This window comes from Choloepus didactylus, chromosome 3, assembly GCF_015220235.1.
Source record: "Choloepus didactylus isolate mChoDid1 chromosome 3, mChoDid1.pri, whole genome shotgun sequence".
NCBI lineage: Eukaryota > Metazoa > Chordata > Mammalia > Pilosa > Megalonychidae > Choloepus > Choloepus didactylus.
Window position 1 is genome coordinate 219,229,414 of NC_051309.1, and position 18,661 is coordinate 219,248,074.

An 18,661-nucleotide genomic window follows, 5' to 3' on the forward strand; every position below is an offset into this window, starting at 1 on the left:
CCTAGTAAGAATGCATGTCAGGAATATTGGAATGATAAACTTGTCATATTCTACATAAAATTATACTAAGATGAAGATTTAAAAATTATTACTGGCTGACTTTCTCTACTGGACAAGAGGAATAAAAAGGATCATATTTATCCTCCCATCTGAAACAAAAATAAAACAAGACACTGTATATGAAATAAAAATTTTTCAAGATTTTAGCAAAATACAATGAAGGATAGTGATTGTGGTAGAAGACAGTCTTAGGACAGCCTGTTGCCTTTCTCTGGGACCCACAAATACATCCTGTGCTCAGGACCAAATGTGTCAGCCTGGTGGGATAAAACACAATCCATTGGTACAAAAGGAGACTGCAGGTACATTTATTCCCTATTGTTCTCAGGTGAATGTGTTCTATAGCATCCAGTTCACATCCAGAAGATGTATTTGTCCCTGGCATGGAGGGAGTCTGGTTCCTCCACTGCAGCACACACATAAGATGGGTGCTGCTCCTAAAACAGCTTCCTGAATATGCCATGGATTGAGACCTTCTGGCTCTGGGCAACGGACATCCACGGATGACAGAGTTTACTCTGTCTCTTCTCCCTGTGGATAAAACATTGTTCCATCTAGTGCTGTGTGAGTTGTGCTTTTGTTGGGGATCCCTACACCAGTATCAGTGGGTGTTGACCTCTCTTTAGGTGTCTTTCTTTCTGGATGACAAAAATCCTAGAGACAAGGGAAATAAACAAGTTAAACCTTACAATTGTCCCTGCATATTGCCCTGCTACATGAAGAGAAACTGGAGGGTGGGGAGCCTGGTTGTCTCCTTCAGTTAGGACCACTTAGTTGAGAGCTGGGGATCTTGGTTGACCAAGACAGCTGGAGTTCATGGGACTCAGTACAGGAGAGGGGAGAGCTGCACTAAGAAACTGTGGAGATCTCTGATAGCTGCCCCTCAAAGAGTCAGCAGAATATGATCAGTGTGTGGATGTGAGAAAGGCCAGGGAAAATACAACAAGAGAGGACTAGAGGAAGTAATCCACTGGGCTCACAAGGCAAAGAAAGCATTCCTCTTTCCACCAACCTTGGTAGAGAATCCACAACTACAGGGCAGCAGGGAGAGTAGGCAAAAGGGTCTTCATGCAATAATGGCCAAATAGCCCTAGACAAAGTGCTTCTCTGATCCCACCTTACAAAGCTTCAAAGCAAGACATGAAAGGATCAAGCTACAAAGTCTGAGAGGGAAAATGTACCATATATGGTTAATGGTAGATTAGATACTGCAGAAGAAAATATTAATGAATTTGAAGATACAAAAATAGAAATGATCAAAAGCAAGATGCCGAGAGAGAAAAAAACAACTGGAAAAAAAAAAGCAAAGAATTTGTGAGCTTGCACTATATACACAAATTAACACAAAAGTAACTATGGACATAAATGTACAACCTGAAACTATAAACCTTCTAGATGAAATATTTTTGACCTTGGTCTAGGAAAAAATTCTTAGACATGAAATCAAAGAAGAAAAACTTGATACATTGAACTTGATGCCTCCAATTGAAGAACTTCTGGTTTTTGAAAGACAATGTTTAAAAAATGAAAAGTCAAGCCACAGACTGGAAGAAAATATTTCAGAGCATATATATCTGATAAAGGGGCTGCATTCAGAATATATTGTTTCAAAACTTAGTAATCAGAAATCAAAGAACCCAATCAAATGATGGGCAAAATACTTGAACAGAAACTTCTCAGGGTTTAGGGATGGCAAATACATATGAAAGAATGCTCCACATCATTAGCCATTAGTGAAATGAAAACTAAAAGCACAATGTAGGCCACTACAAATCTATAATAATGGCTAAAGTGAAGAAAGACTTATCATACCAAGCGCTGGTGAGGATGTGGAAGAATGTAAATATTCTGACAGTGTGGATGTTGTATGACAACCACTTTGGAAATTTTGATAGTCTCTCAAAAAGTTAAAGATGAATCTACCATATGACTCTACCATTATATTCTTAGGTGCTTATCTAAGAGAAAGTAAGGCATATGTCCATTTAAAGACTTGCACATGAATTTTCATAGCAATGTTATTTGAAATAGTCCCAAACTGAAAGAAACCCAAATATCCACCAGTAATTGAATGGATAAACTAATTGTGTTTGATTCATAGCACCAAATACTACTCAGTTATAAAAAGGAATAAACTCTTGATGCATTCAGCAACAAGGATGGATCTCAAAATAATTATGTGGTATAGGAAACATCAGACAAAAAAGTATATTATAAAGATTCCACTTATTTTAAATTCTAGAAATTCTAGTCAGTCTAGAAAATTCTAACTAGTCCAACTAGAAATCAGATGAGTGGTAACCTAGGAGAAGGAATAGAGGAAAGGTCCAGTGAGAAGGATTACAAATGGGCACAAGAGTCCTGGAAAGGATAATGGATATGTTCATTATCTTGATTTTGGTGATGGTTCCACAGGTTTTTATATGTGCTAAAATGGATCAAATTATGTACTTTAATTATATGCACTTTATTTGTGTCGATTGCATCTCATGGAAGCAGTTTTTAAAAATTCGCAGCAGAATTTGGCAATGATGAAATTGTCAAGAGATTCAGTGCCATTGTGGAGATGAAAGTCTGATAGACATGAGTTCCAGATAGAATCATGGGATAGAAAGTGGAGACAGTGATATAAGCTGTGAATAATTTATCATTATTGGTTCTCCTCTCTCCTGAGTGTACAGGAGGATTGTACATCCTTGTGCCTTTGAACTTGGGCATAGCCATGGGACACATTTTGGCCAATGAACTGTGAGCCAAAGTAACAGGCATCACTTCTTAGTGAAAGCTTTAAAGACTGCATCATTTTCCTTCCTTGATCAGAGTGGAAGCAATGATGATAGAAAAATACAATAGGTTTAAGTATCCTTGTTTGTTCAGACTCACAGCAAATTTTAAATCAATAATAATAATAAAAAAACTCTTGTTGTGCTAAGCCATTGAGATTCAGAGGTTTTTTTGTTACTGCAATGTAAGATGAGGCAATAGCAGAAAGAGTATGTAGACTCAAAGATTTGCATATGTATATAAGATGGGAGTTGTTATGACATGTTTGCATAAATATTCTTGAATAAGTAAATATCATAAATCTAGTTAGGGCTGTTGTCCCATATGTGCAAAATAAAATAAAAATTCCTTCCTCTAGGCAGATAGCTTTTTGCTCCCATTTGCCCATCAGTCATGAACTGCTGTACAGTGAACAAGCTGTGTGATAATACAGGGCAGCCCTGCTTCCAGGTCACACAATGAAAATTTTCCTTAGATGGGATAAAGCACAGTTCATCTATTAAAACAGAATGGGAGGGAGAGTATACTGGCACAGTTACAGAGAGATAGGTCAATTCATTGCTGCTAGAATTAAATATTTAATTAAATAAATATTGATTAATTGTCTACTGTGTGCTGGGCATTATTCTAAGAGCTTAGGATGCAAAGGAATCAAAACACACAGACATCCCTGCCTCATAGAGCTTACGTTCTAGGGGGATGGGGGGGGTTGACAAAAGTGTAAACAAAATAAATAAGTATAGTTAGAATTTATAAATACTATGGAAAAAATAAAGAGTGAGAAAAAATAGGAGGTGTGGAGAAGAGGTATTCAATATGGATTTTTCTTATTTCCATTTTCTAAGTGAAATGAAAAGAAAGATCAGCAGTAGCAGATAAGAGGCGGAATGGTTGTGTTAAAATTTGAGATAGAGAAGAAGACACGAAATAGCTAGCTGGAGGTGTGCAAGAAGGAATTGATTAGGGGAATGTGGTAGAATTGCCAGGCAGCACGAAGGGCCCACTTGAGATGTGAGGTCATAAAATTGAAATAAATCTAGTCAACACGGTACATATTTTTTTCTCCAGCAATCCTCGGCTGAGTGGGTACAGACAGTGAGCATGTGGAGAGTGGACTGGATCTGACCAGTGTTTGGGGTCAGTTAATTTTTCTCTCAACCACCCAGACTGTAAATATCAGGGACATTTACTCCAGCTTTTTATTTATTTTTCATATCCAGTTATTCACTGTTATTCAATTATCTATTAACTTATTCAACTAATATGTATATTTATCACTTGTTTCATTCATGGCACCATGGCAAACATGAAAAAAGAATCCTTGCTGTCAGGAAATATTAATATGGCATTATAATATAATAAGTACAAAAATAAATATACTAAATATACAATATGACGTGGTCTAATATGACCAGCTGTGCATCATGCAGATTGAATACTGTTATAGAGGAATATACCACAGGTAACCCCAAAACAGGGGAAAGAAGAATTTTCAAGATGAGATGTTTAAGATGCATCTTAAAGGAACTCAAGGAATTAGCTTACAGAAGGCATCACAGGCAGAGTGAATTATACATAAAAAAAAAAAAAAAGTAAGAGTAGGAGAGGATTATGAGTTTAGGGAACTGACATAGTTCAGCTTAGAGAATCAAGATATCTCAGTGACATGCAATGAGAAAATGAGGCTGGAGAGAGAAGCAGGGACCAAATCATGAAGAAACATCACATGATAAGAAGTTAGGATTTTATTAAGGTGAGAAGGGACTCTTAAGGATTTGAAGTTAGTGAGTGACATCTCCCAATTATTTTTTAGAAAGATCATTCTGACAACCTTAGAGAAGATGCTTACAGAAGAGAGGGCTTGAGGCAGGAAGATTTCCTATTATCTTGAGAGTAATTTTAAGTTTTTCAAAGTTACTTGGAGAATAAGCATAGGTAATTCAAGAATATCTTCTATCTTCTATTCATAGATTTGTTCCTAAACTTCTGGCCTTGATTTATACATTCCAATTTGTCTTTGCTCTCTGTAGTCTTACAGACACCAACTTAGTTGCTTTTATTTTTTTTTCTGCCAATGTTGACTCCTTAAACATAATGTAAACTTTCACTTTTCCAATTATGCCTTTTGTTCCTTCTGAGATGGGTTCTCCTTTCTATCCTTGCAATGCATCCTTCTATGTACTCATCTAGCACCAAATTATAAATGTCTCTCCAATTTATCCTTCATATTTTTCAGAGTTATCATCTACATGCATCAGTTTGTGTTATCTTTCTTAAAAAATATCCAAAACCTCAAACTTGAAGAAGTAAGTTTAGGTCTTTAATTAGTGTTCAAAGCCAGCCTGTCCCAAGCTACTCTTCTAGCTACATCTTCTCCCTGCATCTCCTTTCACACTTTTACTTCATTTGCAGCTGATCACTAATGTTCCTGGGTTGGGCACAAACCTTCAACTCTCCCTGCCTTTCTACAGATCCTAAAATTACCCATATTCTAGAATTACTCAGATACTTCTCCAAGTTACTGAACAAGGGCTTGCTACCTGACACACATAGGCATCAAAGACATATCAGGATTTTAAGAAAAGTAAGAGCTTTAATGCAAGGTCAGCTGGCATGGAGACAGGATCCACCACTCAAATCTGCCTCCCAGAGTCTAAAGACCTTAGGGTTTTCATGGGATTCCACCAAAAGCAGATGGAGATAGTAATGTTATTTAAGTTGTATATATTCATAAGTTATGTTTCATTTATAGTTAATAGGGAGTGTGCAGTTGTGGGCCCAAGAAGCCTTTGAAAACTGACAAAAGCCAACTGGGCTAAGCACAAACTGGCTGTAAAGGAAGGCTGTAAATTAGAGCCAAGGATTTGGTTAACATAGTGTTATAAATCACCTAGTTAATATAAGATCACAACTACAATAACAAATAGAGGAATGGAAATAAGCTAAACAAAGGGGTTATAAAAGAGGGGCAAGGAAAGCTTCTGCTTATAGCAGTGTCATAAATTGTTCAGTTAAAATAAATTATAATGACAATTGTGCCCATTTGGATGTATTATGTCCCCCAAAATACCATGTTCTTTGATGCAGTCTTGTAGGGGCAGATGTATTAGTGTTGATTAGGTTGGAATCCTTTGGTTGAGTGTTTCCATGGAGATGTGACTCAATCAACTGTGGGCAAGACCTTTGATTGGATAATTTCCATGGAGTTGTTACCCCACCCATGCAGGGTGGGTCTTGATTGAATCACTGGAGTCCTATAAAAATGTTCACAGATGCAGGCAAGAGGGACAATCTGAAGAATGCATAGGAGCTGAGATTGGAGCTGGAACACAACCTGAGATTAGCAGACATCAGCCACATGCCTTCCCAGCTAACAGAGGTTTTCTGGATGCCATTGCCCTTCCTTTGGTGAAGGTATACTTGTGTTGATACCTTCATTTGGACATTTTCATGGCCTTCAGACTGTGACTTTGTAACCAAATAAACCCCTTTATAAAAGCTAATTCATTTCTGGTATTTAGCAAATGGCAGCATTAGCAAACTGGAAGAACCAGTAAAGGGTTATGCTTAAAATAATAATTACAATTTACAAGTAAAACTGCTATAGTCAGCAATCACATTCAAAATTCCAAAACTATCAAAATTTCTCCTTTCATCCAAGATTTTACTCTGGTGTCAATTCCTTGTAAAGCTTTCTAAGCCTACTATATTTAAATAATAAATTTTGTGTCTTGCAACGTGGACATATTTATATATCTATTTTTGCACTTATTTTATTCCAGTTTCTTCTATAGGAAGATTCGCAAAGGCAGTGACCCTATCTTTTTTGGTATTTTCTATTCATCTAGGCATGGCTTTCCAAATTTCAGATACTTGAAGTAATTTTGTTAAAGTTAATTGATTCCTCAATTCTGAATTAGTTTTGTCCAAATTAAAGAGAATTTTCTATAGGCGTGTGTGTTTGTGCATCCATGCTCATGGACATGCTTACAAAAGTATGTATAGATTCATAACATCTTGCCCATTTCCCCCCAAAAGTATTTGCAAGTTTTAAGTAATTCATCATATCAGAATCTAAGTAGTTTCATTTTCCAGTTGTTCAGTGAAACATTTGATCTTTGATACTGAGAGCATGTATGCTAACTGAAATGCCCCTTCTCCTAAAGGGAAACTGAGACATAGTCTGATGTAATAATCTACTCCTAATAGTACCTATTCCAGCTGCACACTATGGAAATTTTCCAAATCACTCAGTACCATCTCTGATTGGCTCATATTACGTAGAGTTACATGTGTGTGGCTTCTCCGAATGTCAAGGCAGAGAGGTACTTGCAGATAATCTGATAATAATAATTACTGTTGATGTTGTTTCAACCTGACACTTTTGGGCACTTTACAAGCATTATCATTAATACTCACAATGTTCTGCGGATATGGTGTTCTTATCCCCATGTTAATGAGAAATTTAGTCTTAACAAGACAGAGGAACTTACCTACAATCACTGCTAGGAAATGGCAGGGCTAAATTCAAATCCTGGTCTATCTAGCTCCAAAGTCCACAGTATTAACAATTTTAGATTGGTGTGTTAGTTGACCCCTGGATATCATGTGTTCTGAGAGGATGATGATATTAACTTTCAAATTGGTTCTAGGGGATTATATCAGCAGTGGGAGGGGGGAAATGTCGGTAGAATGAATCTTTGACAAATGATACTCTACTATGAGAAATGATAACTCTCATACATTTTAGCCAATCACATTTTTAGTCTGTTTTATCACCCATGTATCTGTTAGCTAATTCTACTTACTTTACTGTGACAACCACTGCTCTAGGCATTCCTGAGATACATGCATGAGCAAGAAACTGAAAAACCCAGTCCACCAGAGAGCTTATATTTTAGCAGGGATGATACTGATAGTAAATAATAATCATAATGAATAATCAAATTTCATGGTATATTAAAAGATTATAAGTGTTATGGAAACTTAGAAAAATAGATAACTAGATGAGAATTGTGGAATGGGGGAGCGTGCAGGCTGCAATTTTAAATAGTAGGTTCTGATGGAAGAGCTCTTCTGGCAGAGGGAACAGACAATGCAAAGGGAGGCTTACGTCTCTATGTTCCAAGGAGAACAAGAAAGGCAGCAGGCTGGAGTCGACTGAGCAAGGGGGTGGACTGGAAGAAGACATCTGAGAGATGCTGAAGGAGACGGTCTCCTTCTCTGCTGGACAACAAAACATGCTAGAATTCCTTGTCCATGCCTTGTCTTAGTTTGACAAAATTTGCTTTGGTTTTGTGCCCTTCACAAGTTTCAATGAGGAAATCAATCTTGCACATAATTGTTTCACTAATTAAAAGTGGAAACCCTCTTTTTACGATCAATTATGATAGTGAATTCTAGCTCAGATGGAGAATCTGCTCCTTTGCAGTATCCAAACAGAGCATGAGAGCTGGTTGCTGAGTTCAGATTAGATCTTTGATCCTTTTTTCCCAATCACTTCCCAGACCCATCTTTTCTTTGGGTGGATGATAACTCCCAGTGGTACAGTTTCTCTAGTGAAACTCATGGTTCTTTACTCCAGGAACATATGAAAAGATCTAAGCCTAGCAGGTATTTCATTTTCTCAAATTTTCCATAAATGTTTGTGGAGTCCATGTGCCCCCAGACTGAACACCAGTCAAATGTTTAACTGGGTAATTTACAGTAAAGTCTGGAAACTTCTTAACTATAAATTTCAAAGCTCCTAAACCCTTAGTCTTGAAGAAAGTAAAAAAGTTGCTGCTCTACCCTTGAATTTTCACTCCAAGTAAGCACTGCTTTCTCAAAGGGTGAGCCTCCACACTAGATGTTAGAATTTTTTAGGGTTTTCTTTTCATTAACAAAAACATGGTGATTTCTCCTTCATGAATAACTGATCATGGAGAAAGTCTCTGAAGACATTCCATTGATTAGCATCTCCAACTGAAACATAGGTTGCAAATCCTGGCTAGATCATCCCTCTGATTATCTATGGGAGAAAGAAAACACAAAACACCCAGAGGAGAGATTTTTAATTTCTTCCCTTTTTGTACTTTCAATAAAGACTTTTCTTTTCAAACAAATCAGCAGTCCATTGGCCTGAACCCAAGTCTGGCTCATAGGAAATTTGAGTCTGAAATGGACAGCAGGAAGCTGTCTTTTTGTGCACTATCTCAAGAAAAGTAAAACAAATTTGATCATTATGAAGTCTGTGTTGCTTCATGGCCATGCTGTTCTCCTTGACATCCCTGCCATTTTATGATGGCAAGAGCTCTCTGCATTGACAGCTGGCCTTGTCCTAACTTGCGATTAGCATCAGTCACCAGGATACCTGCTTAGAGGTCTTGAACAACACAATTTTTTTTTCCCCTTCTGGAAATAGAACAGAAAAACATTGAGTTTCAGCTAGCATTTACTGCATCCTCATTCTATGCCAAATTCTGTGCTCTATGCTTTTTGGGCCAAACAATGAAGACTGGCACCAGAGGAGAGAGCCTGCCATATTATGGCCAGATTCAGAGCAGAATGATTTTTTTCCCCAGAGGAAAAAAATGAATTAGAAATCATGACCTTCAAAATTTTGCACTTATTTATGCTGACAAAATGTTCAAAGAGCCAGCATGACCATTTGTTCTAATAGAGATGGAAAAAAATGAAACTTAATAAAGTCCCTTTCATCTATCTGATTAAGCTAAAATGCTAGTGGAAGTTGATTGTTTTATTTGGCATCTAAGTGTGTGAATTTTTTTTTCTTTCAAATGAGTAGCAATGGCAGGACTGGGCAGAGCATCTGGCAAGTGAGGATTTTAGTGCTAACAAGATATTATTGGACTAAGTGGAGACTGGGGCCAAAAAGAAAAAAGAGGCAAGGGGCTCTAAATGACATTCCAGCTACCAGCAGCACAGAAAGTCAGCTTTAGCTAACAATATTTAGGTGAAATGATTAAAAAACAGGTTTTTTGAGAGAGGAGAGCTGTACCTGGACATCATCAGCAGTTTCTAGTCACAGATTTTTGTTTTCTATTTCTTTATATGTGGTTTTTCTACATCTTCCCAAGGGATGGAGTTTGGTTATTTCTCTGGATTATTAAATATTATTGAGAAATGGCAGGCAGGGGTGCTGTTTTAAGGTCGTGCCGAGCAAGAAGTCAATAAATGTATTTGATGAGTTCATGAGACACAGCAACCATGGTGGTCGATGCCAGACTGGTATTTGGTAACAGACAAAGCATTTGAACCTCATTCTGACAGGCAGCTATGCTTGTGGTTTGGAAAGATCACTGGATCTGAAGCCAGAAACCTTAGCTCAGTTGCAACTGTGGCTGCTTCCCGACTATATGACACTGGTGAGTCATAAGTCACATACCTTTGCTATCTCCCAGCCCTCACCTACCACACCTGCTTTTCTCTTGGGTGCAGACATCTCAGTCTGTTTCCATTCTGCAGCCTGGGGGATGATGTTAGGTCTAATGAAAAGGCCTGACCATACCTTAAACCACAAACCAAGACTAAGCAGTTCCAGCTGCTTATCAAGGTGGGAACTCCCAGCGGCAGGGCTCCCTCTTCCTAGGGTTGTATAATACCCCACCTTCAGGCAGCATAGCCTTCAGGCAGCATAGATTTGCCTCTCTCTCGCCTTGTGCTGTGTGAGCAATAAAGCAGTCATTTGCTGAGAGTTTCAGTTGTGCCTGAGCCTGTTTTCCCATAATGCACTGCATAGCAACTCACTCTACAATCTCCTATGGGCCATAGTTTAGTAGGGTTAATAATGTTTCCCTAGTTCTCTTAGTGAGCACGATTTCACTGAAGTATGAATCACTAAATAGGAAAACTATGAATATTATATCTACCTTGGTCCTTGTCTCAGTTTGCTAAAGCTACCAGAATGCAATATACCATAAATGGGTCGGCTTTTAAAATGGGGATCTATTCATTTACAAATTACAGTTCTAAGGCTGTGAAAATGTCCCAGTTAAGGCATCAAGAGGAAGATACCTTCTTGGGGGAAAGGCAGCTGACATTGGAGTTCCTCTGTCACATGGTGTGTCGGTTTGAGTGTATTGTGTCCCCCAAATGCCATTATCTTTGTGGTCTTGTGTGGGGCAGGCGTTTTGGTGATGGTTGGATTTGCTTGGAATGTGCCCCACCCAGCTGTGGGCAATGATTCTGATGAGATGTTCTCATGGAGGCGTGGCCCCACCCATTCAGGGTGGGCCCTTATCGGTGGAGCTATGTAAATGAGCTGACTCGGGGGGATGAAAGAGAGTGCAGCTGGGAGTGATGTTTTGAAGAGAAGCAAGCTTGCTAGAAAGGAACGTCCTGGGAGAAAGCCGTTTTGAGGCTGGAGCTTTGGAGCAGACACCAGCTGCCTTCCCAGCTAACAGAGGTTTTCCGGACACCACTGGCCATCCTCCGGTGAAGGTACCCGATTGCTGAGGTGTTACCTTGGATGCTTTGTGGCCTTAAGACTGTAACTTTGTAGTGAAATAAACCTCCTTTTTATAAAGGCCTGTCCATCTCTGGTGTTTTGCATTCTGCAGCATTAGCAAACTAGAACACATGGGAAGGCACATGGCCCTTCTCTCCTGGATTTTGTTGCTTTCAGATTCTGGCTCTTTCAGTTTCTTTGGGTCCTTGCTCGCTTCTCCTGGGGCTTTCCTCTGTAAGATTTCAGCTGCATGTTTCTCTCTGTGGACTCTCTGGCTTTTTTCTGTCCTATATCCTTTCATAAAAGACTCCAGTAAAGGATTAAGACCCACCTTGAATGGGCTGTGTCACATCTCAATTGAAATAACCTACCCAAAAGTTCCCACCCACAGTAGGACTGTACCCATAGGAATGGACTAAAAGAACATGGACTTTTCTGGGGTACATAAGAGCTATAAACTGTCACATTCCCCTTTAAGTTCTTTTCACATTTCATGTTTCTGGTCATGCATCCTCTGACCCTCCATTGGTTGCTCAAGTGTTTCTCCTCACCTCCTTATTAAGATATACACTCCATGCTCTGTACTTATGGCCTGGCCATCAAACTAACCATGCTGAATGGAGAGAGTAAACTGTGGGACTTTGAGATTAGGAGCAGGTTAATAGGAGGTATATTTGGGGACAGAATTTCTGATTTTGACAGTCCTCAAATCATTCCACTTACTCCTAGGTAGATTCTATCCTTTGCCTTGTTTTACTAGCTAGGGTCCAAAATTTTTATGTGCAGTGGGGAAATTAGAACAAAAATGTTTCCACTAAAAGCATCTCAGTGACTCAATTTTATTAGTATGACATCCAAACCCATAACAGCATGTAACATTTTACCATTGTTACTGAACAAGGCTCACTGCTGAAGCACACAAAGGTCAGTACTATGACACTGAGATTTTGACAAAAAAAAAGAATTCTGTTATGAGTTCAACTGGCAAGGAGACGGGAGGCAAGATTCAAATCTGTCTCTTCAATCCAAGAATTAAGGGAGTTTTATAGGATGGGAACAAAAGGAGGTGGGGTCAGTGGCAGGATCCAGATTGGCATATTCTGATGGGTTGCTTACAGAATTACAAAGAAGGGCACTTCCCAAATATGGGTCAGTTGCTCGGTGTGGCTAATAGAAGTTACACCAAACCCAGCTGACGAGAAAAGATGGTTTATTTTATGCCAGTGGGAAGACAGGGGAAATTTCCCCAAATCTGCCTCCTCAAAGTGTTTCTCCAATTCAGTTTTATACCCAGGTTTGGAGACAAAGAGAGATAATCATTCAGCTAACATGCAACAAGAGTGATAGACAAAAGACTCATCTATCTGGGAGATTTGGGGCAATCTCCCAGCTATTTTTTAATTGGTTAAACACATTAGCGACAAAGGAAGTTAACTATTTTAGTTAACATGCAACAGGTTTGGAGTACTTTAGTAATTTGTCATCTCCTGTTTTCTAGGTGACACCTGGGAAAGGTGCAAATTTTACATTTACATATGTTTGCAGACCTTACATTTATAAATTGCTACTTTGTGAGAATAAGAGCTTTCATTATGCCTGTTTCCAGCTTTGAAGGTTATGTTTTACAATTTTTAGTTTGCTTACAGTTTTAAAATTATTTTTAAAAAGTTACTGTTACCATTATTTATATATGGTAAAAATATGCTCATGAAGCTTTTCCTTGTTTGGGGACCCTTCACATTTTCTTTACTTATGATGGCTCCTCTTCCTCATAATCTTCGGTTCCATGGAGATTGAGCTTGTGGTGTCTCTGGGGTTATCTAAGGGACAAAAGTTTCTGCACATGCTCTGATTTATAACCTGCAGTTTGTTTGATTGCCTATGAAACAAGCCCAGGAAAGAAAAGATTACAAAAACAGAGGACAGTCCCATAAATGGGATTTTGGTCTGTTCACAGTTTCACCATCCTTACCCTCCCATTCTGTGTTCCCACTATAGTGAAATCCACTTCCTTGCACTGCTTTCTTTCTCTCTCTCTCTCAACTCCATGTCTTTTCTCTTTTATTGTCTCAGATGGAAAAACACAGAGCAGGAATAAAGAACTGCTAACTCACATCCAGGTCCCAGTTTGATTTACACCTACTACACTCAGTTCCTCAATGCCACCTCCACCCCCCACCCCTCCCCTTCTATCACAGTTCACTGAAATAATTGCCCTTTTACTCCTATTGTTCACTTTGGCTCAGTGCCTAGCCTACTGTCTTGCTCATAGAACTCACCAATTCACCATTTATTTATTTAATTAAATCAAACTGACAGGGAGACAGGAATAACTGATATTCTTACAAACACTGAGGACTGACAATTTGGTATGCCAGGGCCTCAATCTTGGAGCTTGTCCTTATGAGGTTTGTTACTGCAAAGGAGAAGCTAAGCCTACTTAGAACTGTGCCTAAGAGTCTCCCCCAGAGAACCTCTTTGTTGCTCAGATGTGGCCCCTCTCTCTCTCTCTAGCTAAGCCAACTTGGCAGGTGAACTCACTGCCCTCACCTCTATGTGGGTCCTGACTCCCAGGGGTGTAAATCTCCCTGGAAATATGGGATATGACTCTTCGGGATGAACCTGACTGAACTTGGCATTGTGGGATTGAGAAAGCCTTCTTGACCAGAAGGGGGAAGTGAAATGAAACTAAATAAAGTTTCAGTGGCTGAGATCGCAAATAAGAGTCGAGAGGTCACTCTGGAGGGCATTCTTATGCACTATGTAGAGATCCCTTTTTAGGTTTTAGTGTATTGGAATAGCTAGAAGGAAATACCTAAAACTGTTGAACTGCAACCTAGTAGCCTTGATTCTTGAAGATGATTGCATAACTATGTAGCTTACATGGGGTGACAGTATGATTGTGAAATCCTTGTGGCTCACACTCCCCTTATACAGTGTATGGATGGATGAGTAGAAATATGGGGATAAAAAATAAATGAAAAATAGGGTGGGATGGGGAGGATGGAAAGATTTTGGTGTTCTTTTTTACTTTTATTTTTTATTCTTAGTTTTATTCATTTTGGTGTGAGGAAAACGTTCAAAAATTGATTGCAGTGATGAATGCACAGCTATATGGTGGTACTGTGAACAGTTGATGATACACCATGGATGATTGTACGGTATGTGAATAAATCTCAATAAAACTGGATTAAAAAAAATGACAGAGAGACGGGAGACCTTGGTGCTGATATCAACTCTGATATTAGAAATTGGATTAACTTAACGTCTTTGAGTCTCAGTATCATAACCTATTAATGAGCGGATTTGATCATGCACTCTAATATGATGCTTCATTTCTTAAAAATATTTTCCCTGAAGAAAATGCCACCCATGGAAGGGAATTCAGGTACTTCCTCAATGACAATACCCGGGAATCAGAGGTGAATAGCCAGATTGAATAGAGCATTAACAAGGAACTGAAACATTGTATGTTGATATCTCAACAAATGATCATACATGAGCATTGAAGACATCATGTTGAGTGAAATAAACCAGACACAAAAGGACAAATACTGTATGATCTCACTTACATGAAAGAGTTAGAATATGCACATTTATACCATCACAAATGAGAATAAAGGTTAACAGGGGCAGAAGAGGGGATTGGGGATGAGGAGTTAAAGCTTACTAAATTGGTACAGAGTATCTATTTGGCCTGATACTAAAGTCTTGGTAATGGATGGTGATGACGGTAGCAAAACATTGTGAAGGTAAATTGTCACCACTGAATTGTGTACATGGAAGTGGTTAAAATGGGAAATTTTATGTTGCATATGTGGTACCAGAAGAATTTTTTTAAAAAAACCAACAAAGCATAGAACTATACTTCACAAAGTGTGAAATTTTATGTAAACTATGGACTATAGTTAATAATATAATTATAATATTATTGGTTCATCAATTGTAACAAACGAGCTACACTAATGCAAAATGTTAATAAGAAAAACTGGGTGTGTATGGAGAGTATATATGGAGACTAACCTTCTGCACAATTTTTCTGTAAACCTACAGCTGCTTCAATGAAAAAAAGAATAAAAGAATAAAAGGGAAATAATCCTATGATTTTTACTCCTTATTTTTAGAAAATGCCCATATTATCAAAGTAACGATTAAATCTGCATTTTCATGATGAGTCTATTCACATTTCATGGTCTTGCTCTGTAACGTGATCAATCCTTGTATGGCATAAAAAATTATTATATGCTGGAATTAAGTATAAAAGGGCTCTTTTTTTTTTTCAATTTGAGAATTGATTGGTTAAATTCACCTTAGATGGCTTTGAGTTGAACTGGTAGGAGGGAAAATAAAAGGAAGAAAAAAATAGACATATTTACTGTTAAAAGAGAAAATAAATCTATCCAGGACAGAGATGCTATTAATATTCTGAACAACATGGTCAAACAAAGTTATGTTTCTTGTGCAGGATAAGAAGCTGCAGGGTAATAAGACTTTCTGTGGCTTCATTTTTCCAGCTGTTTATGGAAACACTTGACATTTAACAACACGGCCAACACACTGCCATTCAACAGAGAATGGAATTATCACATATTTCCAGCAACTGTCCACAATGCAACTCTTGCTCCACACTCTGCTGCCAGATGTCTTCTTGAGTCTAGAGTGGAATTCCCTGCAGAGAAAATTTCAAATGCCATGAAAATAAAGGAGGGGCATTTAAAAATCTATAGCAAGAAATATCTCTTAAATGCAGCAATTTTCTAGCCTGTGTCTTATTCATCTGACGAGCAAAAAAAAGATCAGTGTATATTCTGACACCTCAGTCAGCTCTCCTACCAACCTCACAAAAGGAACACTGGTTGGCAAATGAAAGGGGGCATTGTGTTGTCTTTGCCAAGAACCTGCAGTCTCCTCATTGGTAGGGAGGTTAGAAATGTAACACAGTTAAAAGAAGCATGGAAATGAGATGCAGGGAGCTTATTTAGCAGTTGACCCCACCTTTATTTTCCCCAGGCTGAAATCCTAATTCTTCAGAACAATGCCATTGCTAAGCAACAGATCACCCATTTCCTTTCAAGATGCAGGTGAATAGGAAGGTATAATGTGTGCTCACTCAGAGCCCACCTGGATGGGGGTGGGAGCAGGCAGCTCCTCCTCGGTGCTCTGAGTTCATCATGGTGATGTGGAATGGACACCAATCTGGAGACAGGAGGCTGGGATTCCATCCCCAAAGTGCCATTAGGAGTGTGAATTCCCCTAAGCCATTTCATCCCTCTAGACCTGTTTCCCAATGTGTGAAAGAAGGGTATGGGACTAGATTGCTGTTCCTCAAATTTTACTTACATCACAATGACCTGAAGAAGACATTCCTGAAATTTCTGAATCAGTAGATTTTGGAGAATATCCTGGTTTCTAAATTTTTAAATAAATCTCTCCTAGCGATTCTGATACACACCAAAAATTGGGATCAATCAGATGAACGGTTTCTAAGATTCCCTTCTGTCTTTCTAAGAGTCTGTAAATCTGGCTAACTGTGTTTATTTAAGATGACTCATCAGGCAAAAATCTAGTGGGCAGCTCCTTATGAAAATCCTGTCACCACTCAACTAAGAAATCTTTGCATATTCCATGAGCTCCATTTTATTTAGCTTCCTGGTTACTAGAGACAACTGTATCATCTGACCCTTCAGGTCCCCAAAGCTACTTTAGTTCCTTCTTGTTTGTTTCCTGGGTACAATTAATACTTGCAATAATAACAATAGCAAACACTTCCATAGTGCCAGGAATTCTTTTAAGCCCTGTATATTTATTTGATAATTTAATCTTTGCAACAACTCTATATGATAGGGGTAATTATTAACCCCATTCTACAGATGAGGAAAATGAGGCACAGAGAGCTTTAGTAACTTACTCATGGTCACAAAGTAATAAGAGCCTAAGCTAGAATTTTAAACTAGTCTATCTAGCTCCAATATTCATCCTCACTACTTTGGCTCAAACTTAGTTTATTGATGAAATTTTCCTATTTGCAGACATTATGGTTTCCTCCTGATTTATTTTTATCTTTTCATTCCTACTACCAAATCTCTAATTTATATTGATGACAATTCATCAGAAACAACTTTGAGGGTATATTGGGCACTGTAAAGTGTGAGTAGAATTTTGCTATGGTATATAATGATAAAGGTCTCTGATTTCAAAAATTTATATGGCCTTTTTGATAAACTCACAGGTGTTCTTACTTCTGGTCTTTCTTAAAACATTTTTCACAATTGGCTTTGGCTATACGTTTACTTACTTCAAGAGCACAAATTTGCTATGAACTTCCCAATGCTCCAAGTTACACTTTAAGTGCCATTAACTAAAAACTCTGTCTCATGCTTTCATCATATTCAAAGGTACTCATTGCTTATAGACCCTCGGCTGAGCTTTCATGTAAAGCAGTCAGTATATCACAGAGAAATGTAACCTGTATACAATGTTCTAAACCAACTTTTTCCATATTTGAAGATCCCATTTAAAATTCACATTTTCCTGGAAAGCCTAACTGAAATTAAGCAAAATGATTTCCAAAGCATCTGTAGAACAGTCTTACATGTAGTTAATATTTGGAATTTTATATAAAAAAGCTTTTATTAATTTTGGTCTTAGCTGTTTGAATTTGATTTCATAAAATCAACCTTGTCTCAAAGTTTGATTCTCAAAATTTTGGAAACATAATTGTTATATAAATAAATAGTGATCAGGTGTCAAAATTTTGTTTAATAAATTAATGAGGCAGCCAGCCATTTGAGAAACTTAATTTAAAAAGTATATAAAAGAAATGGGATTTTATACAGTCAATGAAATAAAAAGGAATGCTGGTATAAAGCTCACACATTACATTTAAAATAAACCTGTTCATATGCTACATTGAAATAAAAGGATAGACTTTAAGTTACCTTTCCTAATCACAAAATAAAGTCATCTTGTTTTATCATTGTTCTAGAAGTCAATGTCTAGCTTTATAAAGTTGTAAATTATCTGCTCTGTAATCAATAGTAAATATTATGTCAAACAAAGTTATAATCCCCAAGAGAGTTGACCCTTGAGTAAAATGCTGGATAATTGTCTAGCCTGATATCAAAAGTTTACATGTAATATTTTACTTTATTTTCAATGTTTGGAGAATTTTAATACATAATTTATTTCATGGGATCCATCATGCGTTCAGAAACTCAGCTCCTTTTGGTGGGTTGCAGTTATTTTTAGTGTTAAGGTTAGCATTGTGGTTAGAGCTTTTCCCAGAAAAAGTTATTGCAGGTCAGTGAGATCATGAAGGAAAACCCCGTAATGGTTCAGGTGGATACTGATAAATGCATAAGCAAGAAA

General features: G+C 37.9%; 1 pseudogene; it reads left to right on the forward strand.

Moving 5' to 3' along the window:
- Positions 1-10,063: 10,063 nt before the first annotated feature.
- The window catches only part of LOC119530649, a 173,873-nt pseudogene continuing 165,275 nt past the window's right edge, over positions 10,064-18,661 (forward strand).